The following is a 26647-nucleotide window of genomic DNA, read 5'->3' on the forward strand; positions in this document are numbered from 1 at the left end:
CATTAGTAAGTGTCATTATTACTATTATTCCAGGATTCATCTGGAATCCTGTAGCATGAAAACCAGGAGCAGACCCAGCCCAGCAGCAAGCAGTAGCACTGACATTTCTCTCCCGGTCTGGATGGGAGCTCTTGGGATTGGGGCAGGAGGACCCCTGGGTCTCTTCCGGTTCTGAGTGGGTCTTTACTCTCCTTGGACTCTGGTGCCTCCTCTCTTTCCACCGTTCACACAACGGCCGTCTTCAAACTCTCTCATCTGCAGCTCCTGTGCTTTCTTCAAAGTGTCCCTCTTGGCTGTAGCTCCTCTTCAAAACATCACTCACAGCTGCACTGAGTTCCCTCTGCCCATCAGCTCATTTATACAGTTCCACTGATCAAGGCCCACCCTAAATGGGTGTGGCCACAGCTCCATGGAAATTATCTCATCAGAGTTATCACCTATAGTTGGGTGGGGTGCATCTCCAAAGAAACACTCAAAGAAATCTAATCAAAACTGATAACATCTGCCCACACAAGATTACATCAAAGAGAATGGCATTTGGGGGACACAATACATTCAAACTGGCACAAAATCCCAACCATATTGCAGCCTGTTGCAGGAGAACCAGCAAACCAGCCAAGGAGTTTTGGTCATCACCATACTCCCTTGGTGGCCCCACTCATCTGGGAGGCTGCCACCCCTCCCCAAATGCACATTTCAGGCAATCCTGGTATTCCCCCTGGTCTGTCTCCTTTCCCAGGACTCATCATGCCCATTACAGCCAGCAGTTCCTTGGTCTCCCGGCTGGCATGCCAAATGTTCCAACCCAGGTAGCCCCAGCACAAAAGATCACACCTGACATGGATTGCCCATGAGTTTAGTTAAAGAATTAGAAAACAGGAGATGATTTTTCCCAATGGCAGCAGGTCAGGATAGTGACATCATAATTCCACCGCTCTGCACAGAGAGGGTGAGAGGAGTGCCAAGGGGTTGGGGCTTATAAAGGTTTGTGACAACAGAGTTTCTCATGAGATTTGGTTATAACAGGATCTTGTGGGATTTGTTACAACAGGGTCTCGAGAGATTTGGTTACTATCAGTGCTTAGGGCAGGGAAGTTTTAATGCTTCCCCACCTGGGGGGGGTCCTGCTGCCGGGTCCTGTCGGTGGCTGTGTGTGTCCCATAATGGAGGAGGGGGGAGGTCCCCAGGCCCTGGGGCCTCACATATGGAACCCCTGAGCTCTGAATTTCCCATTCTCTCTAGCCTTTCTACCTTTGCCAATACTTCCTTCTCAAGAGACTGGCACCAGCTCTCTTTTTCATATTGTGGAAATGCAGGGCTTCCCTTTTGGATTGCTGAAGAAAAGGGGAAAGCACAAAAGATTTTTTTTTTTTTTTAATGTCTGTCTGTACTATGAAATTGATTTTCCTAAACATTCCCCATACCCAATGGCAGGGTGTTTCAGAGGGTGTCAAATAATAACCCAACTTTTAATGTGATGCAAGTAATTAGTAAAGTACTTTGGAAGAGTTTGATTTCCTTTCTAGTTGAATATGTTTTCTAAATTAGCATAGGGATCATCATTTTGGAAACTGAATTAATATAAATTTATTCATAATAAGGAAGGCCCAGAAATGTTAAGCAAAAATGGTATAAACTGATAGGGTTTAGTTGACAGTGTAAAAGCTCAATAAGATTTTATTTCAACACCAGCGACTAGTTGACCCAGGCTTTAACAGGAGGTGTTGACTATTTACGTCACATGTGAAGGTTGGTGAGGAGTGAAGAAAAGGGCAGGATCACCAGTACGCAAGTGTTTAAATGCCAACATCAGGAAGCAAATGTGCAAATAACCATCAGCTCTTCAGGGACAACTGTCAGATTAGCAGCTGTGTGAGCAACAGATTTTCCTGGTCAGGTTCAATAGTTCCTGGGGATCAGTGGAGAGATGGACACAGACTCCACAGATTGTTGGGAAACAAAAAGTGGATCCTATGAGGAAAATGTGTGTTGCTGCCACGTGTCCACGATGTGTCACTGCCGTGTGTCTGGGCATGAGGAGCCCATGCTCTGCCTCCCCAGGCTGCATCCCTCCTCGGCCACCAGCCCCTTCCTCAAGGACAGACATAGACACTTCCTGCCATGTGTCTTCCTTGTAGCCCAGGGAGTGTTCTGCACAGCACGAGAGTTTATAAAAAGAAAACAAACATTAAAATGGCCCAGAGAGGCTCCTATTCAAAAGTTCTAGAAGGCTGGTTCTCCTCTGCTCCACCCTGCCTTATCCCATGCCCTTTGACCCAAGCATAATGACCTAAAAAGGATATAAAGTGGTAAGCCCAACCTCCCTTCTTCAAAAATATTGCTGAGTCCTGATGAACTCAGGAATTCTATCCCCTGCTAAACAGCTAAAACCACAAAACCAGGTTGCTTGTGAGGTAGGTAGGTAGGGTTAGAAAAAAGATAGTGGCTGAATAAGCAAAGGGCAAATTCCCAGGAGCAGGCAGACATCAAGGAGAAAGATATCTCTGAGAAGAACAGCAATAAACAGCACCTGGGGGCTAAAGGACCTCCAACTGAGTTAATCATTTACCGGGAAGGGTACAGCCAACTGACCCACCCCAATGCACATCTACCACCAGGTACCACCCGGGAGAGAAGCGACAGTAGGAGAAAGAGCCCTGAACGAGGAAGGGGGATGGGGAAGAAAGTAAAAATAATCTGTAAAAGTAAATTGCCCCAGAATGCCAGGGCCTCTCACCTCTAACCTCTCTTTTCTTGTAGAGCACCTGCATGTTTCTTCACGTATGTGTACTAATAAACTATCTACCGCCTTACTCTGTGCTGTTCTGTATCCTTGAATTCTTTCTGGTGACATGGCCAGGTACCTAGAAACCCTAATATGGTGACACTTGTACTTAGTCTGAGTTGCACAGATTCTGTGTTTTGTTACCAACTACTTGGAATGAAGTTCTGGAAATGAGGGTTATTATTTTTTAATTCACTTTATTTCTGAAAGCTCTCCTCTAGTGCTCCAGAGGCTGGCAGCCAGCTTCCCAGAAGGCCTAATTCCATCTTTGAGTGGGGCCAATGGTCAAGGCTCTCCAGGTACAGCGATGTTTTTAATGTTTATCTATGGGGCATTTGCATTTGGCAGGGAAACCAAAGAAGGTAAAGGAAAACTAATAAGTAGACACTCCTGGAAGAAGCAAATGTAACCTTGACAGTGGCGTGAGGAAATGATAGACTCTACAGATTGGTATTTCGATAATTGCCAGACCATAAGGACTAAATGCCCAGTCTCCCCTGTCACCCACCCACTTCCCCAAGCTGCATACAACTGGACAGGGTAGAGGTTCAATAAGGGCTACTGTAAGAAAGGGTTAAGTTTAGCTTTCATAAGGCAACATGGAATAGGGAAAATGGAGACTTGGTGGAAGAACGGTCTTTAACTGGCCCCATGGTAAAGGGAAGGAAAGAGAGAGAGCCATGATGTAAGCCTAGAATCAGTGCCAGTTCCTTATATGGGAAAGATAACCAGGGTTACTGGGATGTAAAGGGATGTAGGGTGTAATCAAAGGCAGGGACTCTTACCTGGAAATTTAAACCAGCTAACTCTCTCTAATAGGCTGTACAATTCAAAATCTCAAAGGCGGGCTAGTTAGCTCTCTTGGATAGACTGTAATCTCTGTCGTACCCAGCCAATGGGGAAATAGGAGGGACCTGTGTATTAGGTATAACTGTTGCTGTTTTTTTTGTTCAGCACGCCTGCCACATCTCTTTAGTGGTGCACCCTCTCTTGCAAGATCATGAATAAATTCTTTTCTCCTCCAAAACTGAGTGAGCATTTATTCTCTTACAGGTACCGCTTAGTTTCCAACACTACTGGTTAAGGAGAGGAGACAGAAATCTGTCTGCATATAAGTACATATGTTGAGCATGTTAAGTGTCATGTATGTATCATGTGATACTTACTTTCATATATTTTTTAAACTGCAAGTCTCACGGCCTGCAGTTCAGCATACATTGTGATCCTCCAAAGGGGTTTTTAGGAAGACTCCACTACTTCTCATTTTTCTCCTGAGGGTATCTCAGTTAAATCTAAGAGCAAGCCCTCCTCCAGGAAACAATCTGTTCTTAGGGACATTTAGGCTACAGTGAGTATTAATTTGGCCACAACACTTTAACCTCATCTAGCCAACAATTTCACTCCAGGTAACTTTTACCATAACAAGGTTATTTAGCCAAGAGCAGTTCATTACACCTCACCAGGTGTCCTTGGTGGTGGTTTGACCATCTTGCTCTTGATGCCAATTGTGTCATTCACATCCTCTTCACCTTGCTGAAGAGAGGGGGACCCCATCCAAGGATTCTTGGGATGGCCGAGCACATGACACCCAACACTGGACAGCTGAGATGGGCAGCAGTTTACTATTCACAGACACTCACAGCCTGGGGAGCAGGACACTGAATCGTGCAAGGTCACATGGAGATTGCACTTGGGAACATACCGACCTAACAGTGGCCGTGAGAGTCAGTATTTGCCAGACAACCCTTCATAGAAGGGTTAAGTGAGTCATGGCTCCTGTAGGAGGATGACATTAGCATCTTTGAGTAAATCCATGAGGTCGGAGGAAACTGATTTCTTTGTCACTAGGACTAGTGAACTTCAGTGCACTCTTCCATGAGAAAAGAAAAACAGTGAAATGGTGCCACGTCTTTTCACACTCCATGGAATGTCCCTTTAAGCATGGCCCCGCCTACCAAGTCACTTTTTAACCTGAACAGTGCAGTTGGGTGTCACCTTTGCAATTAGGGCGTTGCCTTGCTGTTTTTCATAAATCAGCTGAAGGTAAAGGAAATAAAGCCGTCTCTGCCTACTCTCAAGGGTGAGAGACAATGGATCGCAAACAACATCGTGTGCAGCTAAACGATGGTCACTTCATGCCTATCCTGGGATTTGGAACTGGTGCATCTGCAGAGGTAAATGTAGGGGATGTGGGGATGAGGGTGCAAATTAAAATAGCCCTTGGATGGCTGATTGCTCACATGGGTTGTCACAGAACCCAGTTCCTGTGTGACTCTGGGAGACTCACTTGGTCTCAGTTCACCAGGCTAGAGCCAATCCATGAACAAAGTGAGAAGGGAGACAGTCTTCAGGCAAGGCTTGGAGTCCCCTAGGGATTATCCTGGGCTTGGCTTTCCTCCTGTTTCCGTCTGCTTAGAAGAAATGAACCTCAGCAGGAAGGGCATGTGCTGTCAGCTGCCTGATTTGAGACTGACTGCAATCAGGAGATTCTCTTTACTTTTCTATAACTCAAGAATCTTTCCTGCCACCAAGTACACATGGTTCAGAGAAGTCCGCATGGTAAAGAGCCCTGGACTTGAATGTGTGTTAACAGCCATGAAGTGGGGCAGGCCACCTAGTGCCAGGCAGGATATAGGGCAAATAGGGTGAGTGGAGCTTCCCCCTACTTCTCTCACTGCTGGTAAATTCACCTGAAAAGGAAATATGACATCATTCTAGAGGAAATGCTACCTCACATGGTCAAGTCTTCAAGTCTAGGTCCTTGTTAAAATAGTTTATGTTGGAAGGTAATAAGTAGAGTTCTTCCTTTCACCTGAGAGGGAGCAGAGAGGCCACTAGACCCAAAGCCAGAACGTTTGCTTCTAAATTTTCTTTTACTTACTCCTTAACTGTATAACATGGGACAATTTACTCAAATTCTTGATCTCATTTTCTCATCTGCAATATAGGCAGGAATTTTTAACAGACATTTTGAAGAACGGGACAAGACAGGTTTTCTTAGTCATGAAATGGGGGATTAAGGAGATAGATGATGGATAACACCGAGGCCTCAGCCTTGTAAACTTCCACATGCTGGAAGCCAAAGTTAAAGTACATGGGGAATAGCAGAGGCAGTTGGGGCTCAGTATCTAATTCTTTTTAATCATGTTGAAAAAAGAAAGTTTTGATATACCTAACAGCAAAAGGAAGAAAAGGTTTAGTTCTTATGTAAACCTATAACCTCAGAGCATACATGTTTTTTTCTCCTGATACATAGTCCTCTTATGTGGCTAGAGAGAATGCGCAGAAAAGAATTAGCTAGAAGATATGTATCCTTCGAAGTGACTGCATACAATTTTCACCATGGGCTGCCGTGTGTGAACTTGGATTTCAGGAATTTTCCACCATTCCTCTCCTTGATAACAGTGGTTAACTGTGCCTAAAGTATCTACACAAATAATGACCTTTAGGCTGAATGTTTGCTTATTTCAACAAGGAATAGAAATTTGTAAATTGCTGGGCATTGTGGGCCCATATGGACAGTCCCCTATAAAACGTCTGGGCATTGCCACTGTAGAGAGCTTCCTGGAAAAGAATATTCCTGTGTATTGTCAAAATTTGGAACTGGAGAAATCAAGCATATTCAGTGTGCCTTCATGAAAGAGGACTCTTGGACTTCTGTGTCTGCTTCCTGTGTACTCTGCCACATGCACCTTCATTTGTTATTTCTTCATTTTAATTTATATATTTTCACTGTAATAAATCATAGCTGTGAGGGCTCCTACACTCACAGTCCTCTGAGATCTTCTATTGAGTCACTGAACCTGAGGGTGATCTTGGGGACTTCCAAGCAGTGAACATCCATTCCAGTTTTCCTGGACTGAAGGTGTTCCTGGGATGCACAACTTCCCAAATTAAACCTGGGAAAGTCCCAGGCAAACTGGGATACATTGTTCACCCTACACAGAGAACAAACACAAGACATGAATGAATGATTGCAGTGAAAGCCATTTTGGAGCATGACTACCTATCGGTGAAATGGGTCTCCAACCTGTTTTTGTTGCTCCTCTAGGTTCCTAAGAGCGAAACAGAGGAGGCCACCAAGATAGCTATTGATGCTGGGTATCGCCATATTGATTCTGCCTTTGTGTATGACAATGAAGAGCAGGTTGGACGCGCCATCCGGAGCAAGATTGCAGACGGCACAGTGAAGAGAGAAGACATATTCCACACTTCAAAGGTGTGTGTGTGTGTGTGTGTGTGTGTGTGTGTGTGTGTGTGTGTGGTGGGGGGGGTGGTATATGTTGAATATTGCTGTGTGTGAGCACATTTCTGAAAATGGGATGATACGATTGGTGGAGTAACGGTTTACTGAATTATTTGCAAAACTTTTATTCAGACCCATATGGGTTTCCAATCATTGCTATGTTCACATTTTGTGACTCTATTCTAAAGTAGTCGCTTTGGTTTTGTGAACCTCAGCCCAAACCGGTTAATTTTGGCAGGGAGTATACAATCACTTCTGAGATCACATGATGGCTTTCCTTATCAGCTGCGTGTTACTGTCAAATTTCTTAACATTCTGAATCTCAGTCTTCTCTTCTGTCAATAAAAGAGAGCAACGTAAGAAAGCTACTGGAGTTTTAAAGAGATACTGGTAGGCAGAGCCCTTCCCCAGAGGGCGCTGTGAGCGCGCCGCCAGCGCCGGGCCGCCCGCCTCTCGCCTCCCGCGTCAGCAGCCCCTGAGGAGGCGGCGGCGGCGCACGAGCCCTCCGCACACGCCGACCCCGCGCGGGGCCACCCCGAGCCGCCCCCCGCCGCCCCCCGGCTGTCTCCCGGGCAGTCCCCCGGCCGTCCCCAGGCCGCGCCCCGGGCCGCCGCCGCTGACCCCGGCCAGTCCCAGCGCTCGGTCCGGCCGCCCCGAGGCCTCGTTCTCCTCCCAGACTTGGCAGAGTCGGCCCGCGGCCCCGGCGCCCTCGGCTGCGCCCCGCCTGGGAGGTTCCAAGAGACCGAATCCCGCTGCCTGGGGGAGTCATGCTTGGCGGTCTGTAATGTCAGCAGAACAGAAGGGTCCCATTTCGCTGCAGAGAGTGCGAGGTCAATTATCCTCCACTTTTATTTGGCGTGTTTCTCTGTGCGCCCACTGCCGATGCGACCAGCAAAGCCGAAACTGGGAATGATGCTATTTGCTTCACCTTGTGTGAAAAAGATGCGGCCATTCGGGAGTCCCTTTCTGTGCCAGGTGTTGACAAAGAAATGATGCAGAGAATAAGGGAAAAGTCTATTTTACAAGCACAAGAGACAGCGAAAGAAGCTGCGGAAGCAAAAGCTGCAGCAAGGCAGGAAGATTAAAAATAAGCATTGAATGTCGTGATGAAGACTGGACAAGAAGAGAGAAAAAAATAGAAACTATGAAAGAAAATGAACGGATAAAAGCAACTAAAGAATTGGAAGCCTGGAAAGAAATTAAAGAAAAGTTGAAGAATATATGTGTGTGTATGTATGTGTATGTATATATATATATATATAGATATGCATACGTACACACACACACACACACACACACACACAGAGAGAGAGAGAGAGAGAGAGAGAGAGAAATGAAATTAAGTCAACGAGAAAAGCAAATTGAAGAAGAAAGAAAAAATTAAAACATAAAAAAGTCTTAATAGAAACTTGGCACCTAGAAATGTTGCCACAAAAAGGTACAATGATTATTTTGATACATTTTGAAAAACTGAGCCCTTTTGGTGAAATATTTGTTACTTTTTTTTTTTTTTTTTGTAAATCTGTTTGTAGTATCAGGTCATTATTTTGGTATATTGCGGGTAAGAAATACAATACAAAGCCTAAGGTGAAAATAAAAGATATCAGTAAAGTTTCTTGAACTATCTCAGCTCATATCACCATGAGAACTAATTTTTCCCTTCAGTTATGTATGCTAAAAGAATACTAAATATTAATCCTACCTGGTTTTATGAGGACGGAATTAGATAAATGGCCAGAAAATGATTTGTAAACTCTGTAGAATACTATTCAAATGATGGACTTCTGTATTAATTGATAATGTATTTTACCTCTGGAATCATAACCTTCCACAATTCAGCAGATACACTGAAACTTATTCAAAAAATACTAGAGTTTCTATGAATAGGTCAGATGAACATGGAAACCAAGATAAAGGAAACTTCTTCCTGAATTGATCAAGTGCTCAAGTACTAGCAAATTGTGTAAATGTTGGCTAAAATAAACCAATCCCGGAGTTAAGATCAAAATCCTTGAAAACTGAGTGTGGAAAACACTTTTGTTTGGTATGTTAATGGAACTCTCCCAGCATGGCTATTTTTCAGTGTTCTTCACACACTATATATGCAAGATTTCCATACTTTAATCTGTTTTCATTTGGCAAGGTTTCCTCTCTTTTATGATTCCCTGTTCCTTTCAAAATTTTCTACATCATTCTTATGGTATAGAGATTCAAAAAATAAAGGATATTAATAAAAGAGGAAAATTCTGTATAAAACCTAAAGGTTAGGTCTGTTCTTTCTGATTAGAGTCAAAGTTCACCAGTGACCCAAATTTGCCTAAATTCAATAATAATGGCAAATAAATTTCAATTGTAAATCTCCTAAAATAGTCACATTCCATCTCTTATCTCTTTTCTGATCTCATTCACAAATTCAGCTAATGTATTAATGCAACTTATCTTTTCTTTTGACCTCTGCAGCTTTGGGTCACTTTCTTTCGACCAGAGTTGGTCCGACCAGCCTTGGAAAGATCACTGAAAAAACTTCAGCTGGACTATGTGGACCTCTACATTATGCATTACCCAGCAGCTCTGAAGGTTAGCAATCTGCATAATCAAACTGATTTCAATTCCTCTGTCAGAATGACTTTCATCTTGCATGAATGTTTGGGTTATGCTTTCTTAGGAGAATACTTGGATTATGCAATTGGAAAGGAATACTAAATGAAATTTCATTTCTCTCTTTGCTTGAATAAAATTTATATCCCTATTTCCCTACCTCAAGCCACCAAACAAATATAGTACAAAGCATCTTCCTCAAAATCTTGAAACAACTCTGGCTGAGAATCTAAGGCCCAGGTCTCCATAATAGCTCCTGAGTCCCCTGAAAGTTAAGAGATGTGATTTCATGCAGCTGTGGTGTGCAATGAAATTGCCTCACTTTGGTCTACTTTGTTCCTTATCTTACCAATTTAGAGCTGAAAGGGGCTTGTTGTTGCTCACTCTGGGGGGGGGGGGGTGGTATCTAGAACCAGCAACCTCCACAGGGACCTGCAGCCCTTTGCTCTTACTGTTGGCACCACTTCTAAGTAGGGCTTTGTAGCCTGCTCTTAGCCACTAATGACTGTGCTGTATGGGACTATTGATTAAATTACTAGAAATCTAATCAAGCTAGCTCATGCAAAATTAAGAGTTTCATAGGTTATGCAAATAGGAGGTCCAAAAGAATTCTAGACTTACAGATTTAAAATTGTGTTCAGAAATGTCACATTTTCTCCAACTTTTGTCTCTGCATTCCTCCAGGTCAGCCTTATTGTGGTCCCAGCATTTTCCAGTGGTGGCCAATATGTCCTTGGGGCAGGTCAAAGCTTTTGGAATTAATACTTGAGAACATTGCTGCCTCTTCCAGCATCCATATCCATCCTGAAAAGAATCTAGACAGACCCTGCTTTTTTGTGTCCTTACCCATTGCCTTTCATGTGTTCAGGAGATAAGGAGATGTGATCGTCTGACTCAGGCAAGGCTATATTTTTGGTGGAAATGAAGGTCACATAACAGACGGCCTTTTCAGATGAAGGAGAGATATTTCCAAAATGAAAGGGGCAGACTACAGTGATGTAAGTCCACTGAGTCCCCATGAGGAACTTGGACAAATATATTTACTGAATATATGGTAGATTTAAGACATTATGGGAAGCCTGTTTCTAAGACATTCTTTACCACTGTACCCACAAAACACTTTGTGAAAATTAGTATATGGAAGTTTCACCAACCTCATGGAGCCATTAGTGTCCCAGGCCTAGATGTAGCTGACAGCACAACTTAGGGCAGCGGCATTCATCTGTGAGCTCACTGTAGTTATCACTTCTGTTCCAGCCTGGGGAGGCTCTTTTACCTACAGATGAACATGGAAAATACATATTTGACACAGTGGATCTCTGTGCCACCTGGGAGGTGAGTGCTTTCCTCAGAGGAGTGAGCTTAAACATGAAAGTCAAGATATGGGGTGTTTTAAATTGCTAACGCTGCTGAAATGCAATACACTAAAAATAGGCTGGATTTTAACAATGCGGATTTACTAGCTTACGAGGGTACAGTTCTGAGGCTGTGAAAATGTCCAAATCAAGGCATCATCAAGATGATACCTGTCTTACCATTAGAAAACATGGTTCTAAATAGTCAGGCCCACCTGATCCTGCATCAAATAGAGAAACAAGACTCTGCTTTGATGAGAAGGTGAGTTTATTGAAGATGCATGAACAAGGAATTGGAGGAAAAACAAAATCTTTCCAAGACCAGTTCAGAGTAAGAAGTGATGCTTGGGTGTTTATAACCTAAAACAGATGAAGAAATGGCCAGAATCCAGAAGAAAGTAGAAGGGAAAAAAAAAGAGAAGAGAGAAAGCTGTTTGGTTGTCTCTCCTGTTATCTTGAACTCCTCCCCACATTCAGGCTTGTTTTTTCAAGAAAAAGGCAATGGGCATCAGACTATCTGGTGATATCCCTTGCATTTTCTTGCAGGCAATGCTGGGAAAGTTCCTGGGAACAAAGAGTAAGTTTTTTGTTGTTGAGATTAGGGCAACAGCAAGTTATTTAACAAGGGCTTTTTATGCTTAGAATAACTCAAGGCTACTTGAGTGTAGTGATCTTAATAAACAGTTTTATTTTCTCTATTTGCTATGGAAGACTATACTAAGCATTTCCCAGCTAAAGAATTGTAAAGAGTATTTTCTACTTATCCAGCTATCACCTGGACTCCTCTGTCAGCATGCAAGGCACATGGGGCTCTCCTCTGGGCTCCGCTGCTCTCAGCTTCTTGACTCCACGGCTTTCTCCCTGAACTTCCTCAGCTTCTATGTCTTTTTCTCTGTCTTTGGTGTCTTTCTCTCTGTGTCTTTCTTTGAATTTCATCCTCTTATAAAGGACCCCAGTAAGAGGATTAAGACCCAACTGCGGCGCGCCTCAACTGAACTAACCTAATAAGAGATCCCCCACACAGTAAATTTATACACACAGGAATGGATTAGTTTTAAGAACATGATCTTCTGGGGGCCATAAAACCTCCAAAGCATCACAGGGACATATGGTTCCTTCTTTCACCAGTGATATCTCTGTCACTAGATGGCGCTCAGCCTGAGTGCTCTCAAATTTATAGTGAGGAATTGGACAAGCAATCCCAAAGTTCTCCTGGAACTCTAACATTGCACTTATTCATTAGTAGCAGTTTCTTGGTCACACAGTATGTTCTTCTTTCACAAAAGAAGCTAACTGCACCACCATGGGTATTGGGTACAGGCATGAGCAGAAAAATCTTCTGGATGATGGAAGAAGGAAATTTGCTATCAGTTCTAAAGAGTACATGAAATTTGGTTTACATTCATTGTTCAGATCAGCTTTATCACTCTTGTGTTCCCAGGACTAGTGAGTGTGGAGCACATAGAATTTCAGGAGAGCTTTAGGAATACATAGACTTGGAATTAAGACATTCATCTATTATTCTAACAGTATTTACAGAGCAGCTAATATGAGTGGGGCATAAGGACAAACTTCCCTGCCCTCATTGATCCTACATCCAAATCGAAGGAGGCAGATAAAAACAAGTAAAGGGGTAACCATAACTTTATCAGAACATGGTAATTATATGGGGAACAATAACACAAGGTAAGGAGGATGGAGCATGTCATAAGGGAGACAACTAGGCGATTTGCAATTTTATCAGCATCAAGGTGAGATCCTCATTTAGCAGAGATCTGCAAAGAGGGGTGAGTATAGGGGACAGCGATGGGAATCCTGTTCTGGCAGAGAGAAGAGCAAGTTAAAAGGCCTTAGGTGGTCAAGTGCTTTGTTACCAAAGATCATCAAGTTCACTCCTTGCACTGGAAGAATCAAGAGTGGGATGAAGCCAGAAGGCAAGTAGGGGACCAGATCACGGAGGGCCTTTTAGGAGAGACTCTGTTTTACTCAGTATGACATTGGTAGTCATTAGAGTGTTTTGATCTGGTTTGCTTTCTAATAGGACCACCTTATATTTGCACTAACACAGTAGAAAATATCAATGTGAGGCTATTTACATTTACATAAATTATAAATCATTAATATGAAAAAGTACTTCAATCACAAATTTCAATTGGTGACTACTCACCTTTTCTTGTGCTTCCTGTATAGACAAGGTGAACATGGAATATTTCCATCATCAGAGAAAGTTTTATTGAAGAGCACTGTATCTAAATGCTCTGGAGTATAGTCTAAAAGGGAAGCAACAAGACCAGCTAGGAGGCACTTGGAATGGTCAAGCAGACTAATGATGGTTTTATAGCATAGGGGCATGGAAAGTAGGGAGAACCAACTGGTTTGAGGAACAGTTCTGAAGACAACAGGGTTTCCTGCTTGAATGGCTTAGGGTTGTGAAACAATGAGAAGAACTGATGAATTCTTAGGTCCTTGAGCTGAGCAAATGGTGGGCAGTAGAACTGGCATTCACTGAGAAGGAGAAGACTGCAGGAGGAAGAGGTTAGGAGAGGAGATCAGGAGCTCTGTTTTGTACTGTTCAGTATGAGGTGCCTATTTAGATATCCCAATACTCATGGTGAGTTGCAGGTGAATTTGGGAGTCTATAAATATCCAGACCTTGGTTAGGTCTAATATGGAGATATCAACTTGGGAGTCTTGAGCAAGTAGGTTGTATTTAAGCCATAAATCTGGTTGAGATCACTTGGGAGTGAGAGAACATAGAGTAGTGATAAGTTCTGAAGCCTGAACCTAGAAGCTTCCAATACTAGAGTTGAGAAAGATGAAACTCTAGCACGAGGAGAATCTAGGGGATTAGACGACCTCCAAAATAGATCAGTGCCTGGAAGCAAGTGATGAAAGTGTTTTAAGGAAAAATTATCAACTGTGCCCAGGGCTGTTGCTAGGTCAAATGAGATAGCTCCATAGGAGTTAGCAATTCAGGATCTCAGTGAAGGCTGTTTGGTGGAATAGTGACAGGGAGAACATTGTGGGAACACTTAAGAGAGAAAGGGAGGGGAAGCATAGGGAGCAGTGAGAATAAGGAGCTCTTTCCCTCAGTGTACAGTAGTTTCCCTAGAAGGAAACAGTCATTTCTTTAATTCATCTCCTTCCCATTTAGTTATTTACTTTTTTCTTCTTTAAAACAATCGAAGTCTCTCAGCTGGATGGTCATTTAATGACAGTTGTTCTTCTTAATAGTGTTGTCATTCATTTCCTGACCTGTAGCCAATTTCCCAAAATCCTTCTCCACAACCCCTTCTTCCCAGGCCCTGGAGAAGTGTAAGGACGCGGGATTGACCAAGTCAATCGGCGTATCCAACTTTAACCACAAGCAGCTGGGGAGGATCCTGAACAAGCCAGGGCTCAAGTACAAGCCCGTCTGCAACCAGGTGAGCAGCCCCCTTAGCCCACCGGGGCTTTCCCTTTTCTGTTCTTCACCCCTTCTTCCTGAGCTTCCACCAGGTGACTATGCACCTCCCCAACTACTCACCTTACCTCTGTGACCAGAATGTTCTGGAGAGGATGTCATCAGCCTAGAAGAGGAGAGAGAACCCTGAATTATATCTCAGCTTGGTAAAGTCTTAAATGTTGGATGACCTTAGCACTAAAATATATGGAAGAATTTAGAGGAAGCTAAGGAGACCAAGGAGGGCTGGAAGAGTTAACAACATCTTTAGGAGGAAGGTGGGCAGTTACCTGAGGTTTCAAGCATGACCAGAGATTGGGTGGGAGAAAGTGATTCAGAAGGAATTGCATATAGCAAGGAATCCAGTAAGCATGGAAGAGTGAGTATAAAGAAGGAAAGAGGGACTATAATATCACATAGCTATTAAGGTATTGTGTTGGGTTTGGAAGCCTTAATCATTCATCCTGTATCCTGACAGAGGAGGCATACATTCAGCAGAAATTAACATGAGATGATTAAATAATATTGGTTTGAGGGATTACATGAACAGTTTAAGGAGGTGACAAAGGTGAAGGAAATCAACTCTAAGGAAATTTGCCTGGGTAGTGAGGGCGGACTTTGTGACTAAATCTCAGTCTGCTTGTCCTCCCTTCTTTCTGAAATTAAATTAACTGTTTAAAATATCTGTTCTGAGACTGGTTATTTGTTGAAACTTACCTTTTAAGAACTTGAAACCTAGGAGTGGTACATGGTCCTACAATGGACAATATAATTTCAAAATTGAAGAATATTTTTTGATATAGAGTGATATAGAACCATGGGTTCAAACAGAAAGCAGGAAAATTTATTGTGGGTCTATCATAGTTTTATCCTTAATTTTTTCAAAAATTTGGAGCAAAGTAAAATTGAAAATATGATACAACTAACATGCTAAAATGCATATTTTCCCCTTGTGTTATGTTTACTCTACCCTTTCAAATTAAATTGTAGATTTGACACTTCACCCCACACACCTCACGTTCTATCTCATAAGAATGAAGATATTCTCCTACACACTCCGAGTTCTATGATTATATCTAAGCTATATTGAAGCTAAAATAATTAACAATGATTCGTTAATATCATGAGCTATCCAGTTCATATTCATATTTCCCCATTTTTAATAATAAATCCTTCAATTTTTTAACCAAGATCCCTTGTAGTTCACCTATTACTTTTCTACTTTTCTTTTAGCTCTTTTGATTTCTAAGAATCAGTCCACCCTTTCATATGCCATGATAAAATGATGGATTTTGTCTAATACTCTCTATCACATTTTTCCTTCTGGTGCTAGTTAACATGATCCTCTATTCCAAGTTTCAATAAACTAGAAGTTACACCTGAACACTATATTAGATTTAGGCTAAACATTTTTGGCAAGGTAATTTCAGCAGGATGATGAGTTCTTCAAATTGTACTCCATAGAAGCAGGTAATGACAGGTTGCCGGCTGTTGGGGTTAGAGTTCCTGTGTTGGTTAAACTACTGGGAGCCAAATCTATGCTATACCATATGTTTTTTTTCCTTTGCAATTGTCAAGTAATGTGATGGGAGGTAAGTTGGCAATGGGAACCTTCTAGGCTCCACTGCAATATTTAACCGAACGGTTGATATCCATCTAAGATTCTTGCCTGAAATTATTTTATTGGGGTTTGCAGCTGCTAATTTTCTACTTTTATTACTCCTTTACATGTCTTAGCTGACATTTTTCTACATTAAAAATGCTTTCATCTACTCAGGATAAACTACAATTGTAATTATTGGATGAGAGAAACACATTTCTTTTCCTTTAATTATCAATATATTGAGGAGGACTGTAATAATAGTATTCAATGTTGTTGATTTTTTTTTATGCTCTCTACTTCTTTCTCTCTCTCATCACTATGGACTCATGAGTTTCTATTGACTCAATGTGATAAAGAAAATAGTAGTCAATATTCCTTTTGATAATCATGTCTACCCAAATGTGGCAAATGGGGTCCTCCCAAAAGGGTTTGCTTTTCTTTTCCACATGCCCTCCTAAGTCACTGACTCATTTCTTCCCTTCTACCACAATTTGATGATCAAAGCTCAAATGGTTCCTTCCCTATCTTATATGCAGAAATATCTGTTTCTCCTTGTAGAAGCAGAAGTATTTAGAATGAAGACCTGGGCAATGGAGGTGCCTCCCTAGAATGTCATGATTTTGGCCTCTCCAGAGGGAAGAGAGAGAAAATTTATCTTAGTTCAAGCCATTAGTTCATGTTGTTATTTTCAGTACCATTTTAACTCTGCAAGGTTTTTATTCAGCATCTTTGACTTTCAACCTTTCTCTTACAATTTAAGGTGATTTTTTTTCCTATAATCTACACATTTCTGTCTTGCATTCCACAGGTAGAATGCCACCCTTATCTCAACCAGAGAAAGCTGTTGGACTTCTGCAAGTCAAAAGATATTGTGCTTGTGGCCTACAGTGCTCTGGGATCCCAACGACTTAAAAATTGGTAATGAGGATAATGAAGAGTTTACATAAAGCCCCATTAAAGAGGAACCATTTTTAATCACAACAAGCTATATTTCCCAGAGATAACACCCATCTGTCTGTTTAAATGGTGGGTTGGGACTGCAGAAATCGTCCTCCTTTAAATACCATAACCCAAAGCACTGCTGTACATTCTATGTATCTGTTTATAGTTAGTTAATAATACATATCTGCATTAAAATCTAAACATAATACAAAAGGTGAAACCAAGGGATAATCTCATGTCATGATTGTGCAAGTTCAATTAACATCTTCTATAAGCTTCAGTTACTTTATTTCTAAATTCATGGCCATATTATGTAACTCCCAGGTATGTGAGGATAGAGTGAAATTACCACCTGAATATATTCTGTAGTATTGAAGTATTACACTGCGTCCTGAATGATGAGAATGATTGGTTCTCATCTGAGCCTGCAAGATTTTCAGCAACATGTTTCCCAGGTGGTGTAGTGCTGCTTGGTAGTGCCACATTTTGAGAACCTAGGATAGGTAGGATCTAGGATAGATCACCTTAACCTGGTAGGAGCCTCCTGGTAAGTTGAATACTGAACCACAATATTCGGCCTTTCTGCCTTCCTTCCAGGGTGGATCAGAACTTGCCTGTTCTCTTGGATGATCCAGTGCTTTGTGACCTGGCAAAAAAACCACAAGCGCACCCCAGCCCTGATTGCCCTTCGCTACCAGATCCAGCGTGGGGTCGTGGTCCTGGCCAAGAGCTACAATGAGAAGCGGATCAGAGAGAACTTGCAGGTGAGGAGCAGGGCTGTCGGCCCAGGAGGCCTCTATATTACCCCACGTGTGTTCTGCTTTGTAAGCATCTCAGCACACCTTTGGGCCACGTTGTCTTCCCTAACGTTTCCTATGCACATATGCCCTATAGCATTTCCAATAAATTTCTCCTTCTTCTTCAGCATCAGGGGAATGTTAGCTTGGTGGATAGAGAATTGGGCAGGACTCAGATATTTGTTTTCTAGCCCTATCTGTGTAACTGAGTCTGCTACCTTGCTGAAGTGGCATCTCATTTTCTTCATTTCTGAAATAATGGAGTTGGATTAAGTGATCTTCAGCCCCCAAATCTCTAGGATACTTTTTCCAGGACCTCACTGACAGCTCTGAGCCAGAAGTGACAACCCAACCAAAGAGAATGGATGATCCCCAATTTACTGCTGGTGCTGAGAACAGTCTCCTCCTCCCTGAGATCCTACAGGACAAGTTCCATCAAAACTAAATGTTCTCATCTCTGATATTTCACTTTTTTTGATGTCTTGATTTTTAAAATTGTGTTAAAAATTCAAATGGTATAAAATGGGTATAGTGCGAGAAGTAACTCTTTTCTAAACTGTTCTTCAGTCTCCCAATTACCCTTTCTCTCCATATCAGTATCTGTTCCCCTTTTCCTGTATTGCTTTTGAGAGACATTGTCTGAGTACATACCCTTTTTAAAAATTAATGCAGAGTAGTATAGATTTTGCTTTTAAATTTTGATTTCAGGGACACAAATGTTCATTTTGATTTGAAAAGACATAAATATTTTATTTCAATTATGCGCTGCCAATTTGAGCAGTAATTTGAGTGAATCAACATGTTTGCTACAAGCCTTCTAAAAATATTAATGTATCATAAATGCAAAATGTGTCTAAGACACAGATTTATACCTAAAATAATAACATTGGACTGAAAATCCTGGGACCATTCAGGTTATGAAATAGCACATTGTCTCTATCTGATCCTGACTGATCGTTATCTCCTTTCCTTGGATATACCCATGTTCTAAATTTTATGATAGTCATTTGTTTCCTTGATTATTTTTATATTTTGCTACAGAAGAGTATATTACTTAAGAAACCTTTCATTTTGACTGTTTTGAACTTTGTATAAGTGGGATCAAACTATATTCTTCTATAACTTGCTTCATTTAACTTCAGTTAGCATTAAATATGAGAACAATTCAGGTTGATGCATTAGGCTGTACTTGGTTCATTTTTACCTCTACATAGTGTTGCATTTTGTGAATATACCATAATTTATTTATCAAAATCTTAGGATCATTTGTGATGTTTGTGTATTTGTGGAGGTTTTTTTTTTTTTTTTTTGCGAATTTGAATAATGCTTGTAGTTAACATTTTTGCAAGTGTTTCCTGGTCCACTTATTCAAGCATATCCTTTGGATATATTCTTAGATCTATGAACAGAATAGCCAGAAAACACGAATGAGCAAGTTCACATTTATTTGATCACACTAAAACATGTGCGAAGTGATTTTTCCCATATAAACTCTCGTTGGCCATATATGAGACATCTCCCTGCTCCACATTCTAGCCGACACTCAGTATTGTTAAGTTCAATTTTTGACCAATCTCTGGGATAGATGGAACCCCTCATTGTGGTTTTTTCATTTCTCCGAATACTATTCGAGCTTACTTTGCCCATTTTTATCAGGTTCTTTCATTTTTTATTTACTTGTCGGAAATTATTTTGATATCCTTAGCTATAGCTTTAACTGACTAAACTGAAACATTGATGCTTAGTAAAAAAACGTTTATTTGCCACCTGCACATATATTTGTTGAACCATCTTCACCCAGTTTGTGCTTAGTTTTCATTTTCTGGATGGTAAGTTTTAATCAAAGTTCTTTCTCTATTATAGTCAAATTTATCACGCAGTTCGTGTGTGGTTTGTGGTTGCTGTGTCCTTTCCTACCTTGAACACATGACAATATTCTCCTATATTATTTGTAAAGATATAATATACTTTCCTTTCAAAGTCACATCTTTAATTCACCTGGAATTGAAATTTTAGTACTATGTAAAATTAGAATTCATGTACATATCTATGTAGGTGTCTGTGTGTGTGTGTATCTATGTGTATATATGTGTAATACATATATATATAAGTATATAGATGTGTGTGCTTGTATACATGACTATATGTGTGTGCATGTGTATACAATTGAAAATGGATGTCCAACTGTTTGAGCACCAATAATTGAAAATTTCACATCATCCTACAAATGTGCATTTGTCATCTCTTATATATCAAGTATCCATACTCTGTTTGCAAGCTCTCTCTTCTCTGATTCAGTCTATTTACATTAAAATACTGTCTGAATTTTAATGGAAGGCAAATCTTGCCATCCAAAATGGCAATCATTTTTTCCTATTTCCTTGTTTTCCTCCAAGATTGTCTTGATTGTTTTTGACTGTTTTTTCTTTTATATATAATTTAAAATGACCCCACTGATTTCCAAAAAGTAAGTATTTACATGGGATGACTTGAAACTGTAGATCAAAATAGAGTTAAAGGATTCTATCCAATATTAGTAATTCTAAATCATGAACATGATGTGCACTTCCAGTTATTTAGGGGTTCTTTAACACCTTTCGATTAATACCAAATATTATCTCTATAAATGCACTGGTGTTATCTTTTTTGTTAAATATATTCATAGATCAATAATAATTTTACTAATTCTTTGGTAACATTTTCCTAAATTTATATTTTGAAAGTTAACAAATGTTCAGAAAAGTTGAAAGAATAGTGTAATAAACCTCTATTACTTACAAATATCCATTGTTGAAATATTAACATTTCTGCATGCTCTCCCAACACGTATCTGCTACATATCCTCCCTCTCTATCACTGTCTCTGAGTATTGCTATGAATACATGCTCATTTGTTCTCTTTATCCTTTAGTTACATCTAATTTGAAATACTCTAGAACTTTATCCTCTATCCTGTGTCTCTCAAACACTTTCATTTTCTCATATACTGGTTTTTATGTACAGCATTCAGGATAACCTACTCAGCTCCATCTTCCAGTTAAATTATCCTCATTTCTGCTCTGTCTAATATACTATTAAAGCTTTATTCTATATTTCTAATACCAAGTTTTACATCTAGAAATTCTGTAGTATTCTTTTAATAATCTTTTAATCGTTTTATCGAGTTTCTTTCTCTCTGAATTTTTTCAAGCACAGGTAACATAGCTATTTTACTGTTTCTCAGTGCCAATATTCACAATCCTTATTGGTCTTTTCTTCTCCCTCTTATTCCTTGGGGGACACATTTGTGATGACTTGTTCCTGCAGCTGTGGGATTTTATTATTGTGAGATCCTCATTTTCCATGTAACTTTATTTGTGGAAGCCTTTTGAGGCCCTTGATTGATATGGATTCTCCAGAGATGAGAGCACGACTAGTCCAGGAAAACACTGTTAATTTGTTGGTTTAACAACTTTGGACTTCAGAGCAGTTTGCATTCAGGATGCAAACATATAAAAGGGATAACTTGTGAATCCAAATTTCAGCAGTGATTTACCCCCATCTCAGCTCAAAAATGATATTTGAAATGGACAATTTTTGTTGTAGTCCTTTGTGGGGGTTCATGCTTACCTATAACATAGCATTTTTGGGTCTAAAGTTTACGGAAGAGTATTTTCTAGTAAATTTTCAACCTGAATACACTCAGTCTTTGTCTCTTTTTGTTTGCACCCTATTTGTTAGTCAGTAGAAACAAAATGAAATAACACAATGATACTCAGTCATGGGGTTTGGTAAATGTTTTCAAGTTAAGGAAACCGTAAGACTTGGTTTGCCAGGTATGTACAACATGTACCTGTTCCAGGGACACCGAGAACATCCTCTCAGTCTCATAATGGTAGTGAATTTTTCTACCATAAAAAGTAATGATTAGTTTATAATAAATGACATTTTCAAACTATTGAATCTGTTTATAAGAGATAAAGGTTTTACTTTCAATTAGTCACCTCTTTTTATATATTCTCTGGTAGCATTTTAGAATCTTCTTCTGATATCCTTTCTACATTTCCTCCTAAGCTGAAACCGAGGTGACATATCTTATTGTTGCCTTTACAAATGGGATTTTTTTCCTTCTGTTTTAAGTTCTAATGGGTTTTGCATAGTATTTGGATATTTATTGATTTTTATTTATTAATATTCTACCGGACACAGTGTAAATTCCTTTTTAATAGTAACGATTACTTTGGTTTATCCAGATTAACAATTAGACTTAAATGTAATGAATGTTTTCCTACCTCCCTAATAGGTTTTTGAATTCCAGTTGCCCGAAGAGGACATGAAGGTCTTAGATGGAATAAACCGAAATGCTCGCTATCTCCATGCTGAATTGTAAGTGACAAAATTATTGCTTCTTTTTTTTTCTGATGACAAAAGTAGGGCAGCTCTAAAAACTGGTGTCAATACCAGGATGGCAGAGGCCAGTTTGAGACAGGGAAGGGACAGAAGCTTTCCTGCAAGATTCAAACTGGATTCCCTCAGAGCTCTGTTTACTGATTCAGCAGATGGGTGAGCGGGGCCAGGGTCAGCTTGGATTGCCACCCATACTCCTCTGCACTCCTCACTCCGTATCACTTCCCAGAGCAACCTAATGTCATTGCTGAATCTCCACCTACCCTGTGGGCCTCTCATTTCTACAATGATAGGGTGGAAATACAGTACGGAAATTACAGATGTAGCTCAATTAAATATTTCCAAACCTGTGTTAATGAACATCTTCTTCCAAACTTGCTGTGTTCCTTATAATGATAAAAGACAGCTCTATCATTCCTATGTTCAATCAGAGATTCCCGTCATCCCCAATATGTAATAATTCACTAGGACCTGTAAAGTTTGTATCTTTAATATGTTTCAAATCTCTCACTTCCTCTCCAACTCCTGTTCCTGAAGGTCCCAAATACTGAGTTTTGCATTTTTCTCTTATAATGCCGACTGTTCTGGTTTGCTAAAGCTGCCATTATGGAAAACACCACAAATGGATTGGCTTTTTTAAAGGGGATTTATTAGGTTGCAAATTTACAGTTCTAAGACCTTAAAAGTGTGCAACCTAAGGCATCAGCAAGAGGATACCTTCACTGAAGAATAGCCGATGGCATCTGGAACACCCGTGTCAGCTGGGCAGGCATGGGGCTGGTGTCTGTTGGTCCTTTGCTCCCAGATTCTGGTTTCAAAATGGCTTTCTCCAAAATGTCTCTTGGCTTCTCTCTCTCTTAACTTTCTCTCTCAGTTCCTCTGCATCCTTGTTCTCCCAGGGCATTTCTCTCTAAGCATCTGGGGGGTCCTCTCTTACCTTCTCCAGGCAAACTCTGGGCTTCATCTCTTAGGTTAGAATCGCCAAACATTTTTCTGTCTATGTCTCCAAGCATCTGGGTCTGTATCAGCTCTTAGCTCTCTTAAGGGCTCCAGTAAACAAGACCCAACCAATGGGTGGGGTCACATCTCCATGGAAATAATCTAATCAAAGGTGCCACCTACAATTGGGTGGGTCACATCTCCATGGAAACAACTTAATCAAAAGATCCCACCCACTATAGGTCTGCGCCCACAGGTTTGCATTAAAGAACGTAGACTTTCTTGGGGTACATAACACTTTTAAACTGGCACATTGCCTTGGTAGAGTATGTAAGAACTGCTGGTTTTAATTGTATGAATTTTGGAAATCTCAGTGCTGATGATGTATAAGGTTAAGAAAAGAGAGTTTGCATTCAAAACAAGTGTGTTGGAAAAACCTCCATTGTTGGAGAGAATTTACAGCCTGTAGAAACTTCTTATTCATTCATGCTCTAAGGTTCTAGGTTTGTGAAAAGCATATGCAATAGAAGTTTTGGAAAGCTATTGGGAAACTAATAATGAAAGTTATGTGATAATGTATGTTAAGAGTAACAATGATATTTCGGTACTGAAAAATAGATCCATATACTACCACCATTCCTAATTTATATGGTGTAGAGCAAAATGAAGAATAAAATAGGAAACTAATGCAAAGAGACAGGAGAATGACAAGAAACAAGAAACTCAAACCATCAACTAAATATTTTAGTCATGATTATTTTTCTGTCACTTCGTATTCTGTATAGTTACCACCTATAGAGATCATCCCTATCATGTAGTCATCTCCTTGAATATAAGGCCATATCTTTACATTTCATTTTTTCCAGTTGTGAATCTTACTCAATATATCACATGTGGTAGTCAGTTAGTAAATAATTAATAAATTATTAAAATGGAGGTGAAATTTCTATCAGCAATATGTAGCATCTTAAAAAACTTATTACTGCTGAGTATGCAGCTAAAGTTCTTGCTCGAAAAAGGTAGAATCAATTTCTGCTTTCAGTGAGAAATCAGAATTTTGAAAACCAGGAGATTGCTTTGCTTTATTTACAGATGGAGTTAAGGGAGGAGAATTTATTTGAATACCTGCAGAAGTCTGAAATATGTATTAAATTCCATTCATGGGAATATATTTAATTACTTAAATATGTTTAAAAATAAACTTTATCATGCCATCATGTTTATGGAAGTTAGGGAGGTAGGCTTTCTCAATAGCTAGTAAACAAAATTTTTAATTTTTGCTATAATGTCAGCTTCATGAAAACTGTGTTTCTGTCACCGTGGAAATACAATACTTGCATCCACATTGCTCATGGTTCTTTCTCATTTTAGTGTCATTGGCCACCCTGAGGACCCATTTTCTGAAGAATAGTAGCAGGGAGCCCTTCGCCATGCCTTCTCCCAGGAGCTTCTACGTGTACAGAGTGATGCTGAAAACGTCTCGGATGCTGGTTATTAGAGACACCACCTCTGATTAATCCATGCTGCTGAGCAACTCACACTCAATTAGATTCAAATCTATAGGAAAGGCATTACATTCTAGTGGCTTTGAAAACAATTAAGATTTAAATTTACACAAGGATCTTTATGTACTCCAGCCTCTGCTTTTTACTTCTGTTTTTTTCCTTCTGTTCATTATGACACAAACCATGATTTCTGTAGAGATTGAGGAAAAGGAAGGAGATGATAGCAATTTTATAGACATTCCTGGTTGGAGACTAAGGGCAGGCCTTTAAGCTGTTAGCAAAGCAGTACTTAGCAGGCATGTGACAGTCAGTGTTTCCTTAGCATTTTGAAGAACATGAAAACGTGTGGTATACAGTGGGGAAGGTGAGGCGCTTGTCAAAAGGAAAACAAACACTAGAGGGCGCCCTCTGAGCAGCTCAGAGTGTCAGAGCTCCAGGAAGCCCAGGAAAGAGAAGTCACTGTGGCCGATGGCCTGGGAGGTGGGCGGGAAACCAGTCTGAGAGGATGGACTCAGATATGTGCACTGGGCAGAGGGAGTAGAGCACATCCACTGATAGGGAGCTATTAGCGCAGGCTGTCTTGATAATGATAGAGGCCTAAATTATATGAAATATTTGGGCCTGGACAAATCATTGCCAGCAATTCCATGCCTAGGTAACAACCCAAGACCAATGGAAACCTATGTTCACACCAAGATTTGTGTGCAAATGTTCATAGCAGTATTGTTCATACTACCCCAAATCTGGAAACAAGCCAGTTGCCCATCAGCTGGTGAATGGAATCACAAAATGTGGTGCATTCACACAATTGAATATTACTTAATAATAAAATGACTGAATTACTGCTACCTCTAGTAACCAGGATGAAGTTGAAATTACTTTGCCAAGTTTAAGAAGAAAAGCACAGACAAATATATCTCATATAGTTATGTTTACATGAGATAACTGGAAAGGAAAAAACTCTATTATAGACATAAAGTAGGTCAGAGGTTGCTTTAGTCTGGGGTTGGGAGCAGTAATTGCCTGCAAATGGGAACCTTTTGGGAGTGATGTCAGGATTCCAAAAATGGATTGTGGTTATGACTGCATAGCACTATCAGTTTATTAGAAGTCATCTAATTATACAATTATAAGAGTGAATATTATGAATTTCATAATATATAATTTATGTATCAGTAAAAGTGCTGAATTATTTTCAATAGATATGGTTGTTGCCATCATTATGATATCCATTCCTATCTCATAAGGAAATCAGCATTCCCATTGCCATCCCCATTGTCCTTATCATTCCTCTCGCTATTTTGTTATTGCCCTTGCCTATGACTTTACCTTGCCATTGCCATCAGTAAGTATCATTATCACTGTTATTCTGGGATTCATCTGGAATCCTGTAGCATGAAAACCAGGAGCAGAGACAGCCCAGGAGCAAGCAGCAGCACTGAGATTCCTCTCCCGTCTTGATGGAGCTCTTGGGTTTGGGACAGGAGGACCCCTGGGTCTCCTCCAGTCCTGAGTGGGTTTTACTCTCTTGGATTCTGGTGACTCCTCTCTTTCCATCGTTCACACGTGCACGGGGTCCAGGCCTGGGAGAGGAGGTAACTCAGGATGCTGACAGCAGCAAGCTTCTTGGTCTTAGAGGGTCAGCTCCATTGTCTGAAGCCTGAGTGTGCTCATTTGACGGCTCTTCTTCTTCAACAACCACAAATCCCAGGACACGATTCCTAGGGAGGCCCCGGAGAACAGTGTGGACTCCTAGGTCGGACCACAGCTGCGACCTCAGAAAAGCCTGATGTTCACTGTTCCTGCCCTCCCAGGGGTTTGTGACCCACAGAGGGACGGCCATGAGCTCTCACACTCCTGACACGGTCAGTCGTGAAACCAGGGCCCAGAGAGGTCAGAGGCCCTGCTCGGTCTCCTAGGCCACGGCTGGGGAGGGACCATCGCGACAGAGCGTGCATATGACGTGTATTAACACTTACATGTGTCAGTGTCAGCACCTGATGCTTCACACTCACCTATAACTTCTAGTGGATACGTGACCAGAAGCCGT

At 40.7% G+C, this 26647-nt stretch overlaps 1 protein-coding gene, 1 long non-coding RNA gene and 1 pseudogene across 2 annotated transcripts in view; 1 reads left to right on the plus strand and 2 right to left on the minus strand.

The window, feature by feature from the left end:
- Window positions 1-26647, minus strand: part of LOC119542938 (aldo-keto reductase family 1 member C1 homolog) — a 390984-nt gene that overhangs the window by 201090 nt on the left and 163247 nt on the right. The gene's annotated exons all lie outside the window — the stretch shown is intronic.
- On the plus strand, window positions 4803-25800 carry LOC119543235 (annotated as a pseudogene).
- LOC119543240 overlaps window positions 7226-26647 on the minus strand; it is a 41773-nt gene continuing 22351 nt past the window's right edge. Inside the window, exons 3-6 of the long non-coding RNA XR_005218542.1 lie at window positions 14511-14553; window positions 10784-10905; window positions 10251-10361; window positions 7226-7366 (exon numbers count right to left, since the gene is read on the minus strand). This is a non-coding gene — a long non-coding RNA (uncharacterized LOC119543240). The remainder of the gene's footprint in view (window positions 7367-10250; window positions 10362-10783; window positions 10906-14510; window positions 14554-26647) is intronic.

Source organism: Choloepus didactylus, chromosome 8 (genome assembly GCF_015220235.1).
Source record: "Choloepus didactylus isolate mChoDid1 chromosome 8, mChoDid1.pri, whole genome shotgun sequence".
NCBI lineage: Eukaryota > Metazoa > Chordata > Mammalia > Pilosa > Megalonychidae > Choloepus > Choloepus didactylus.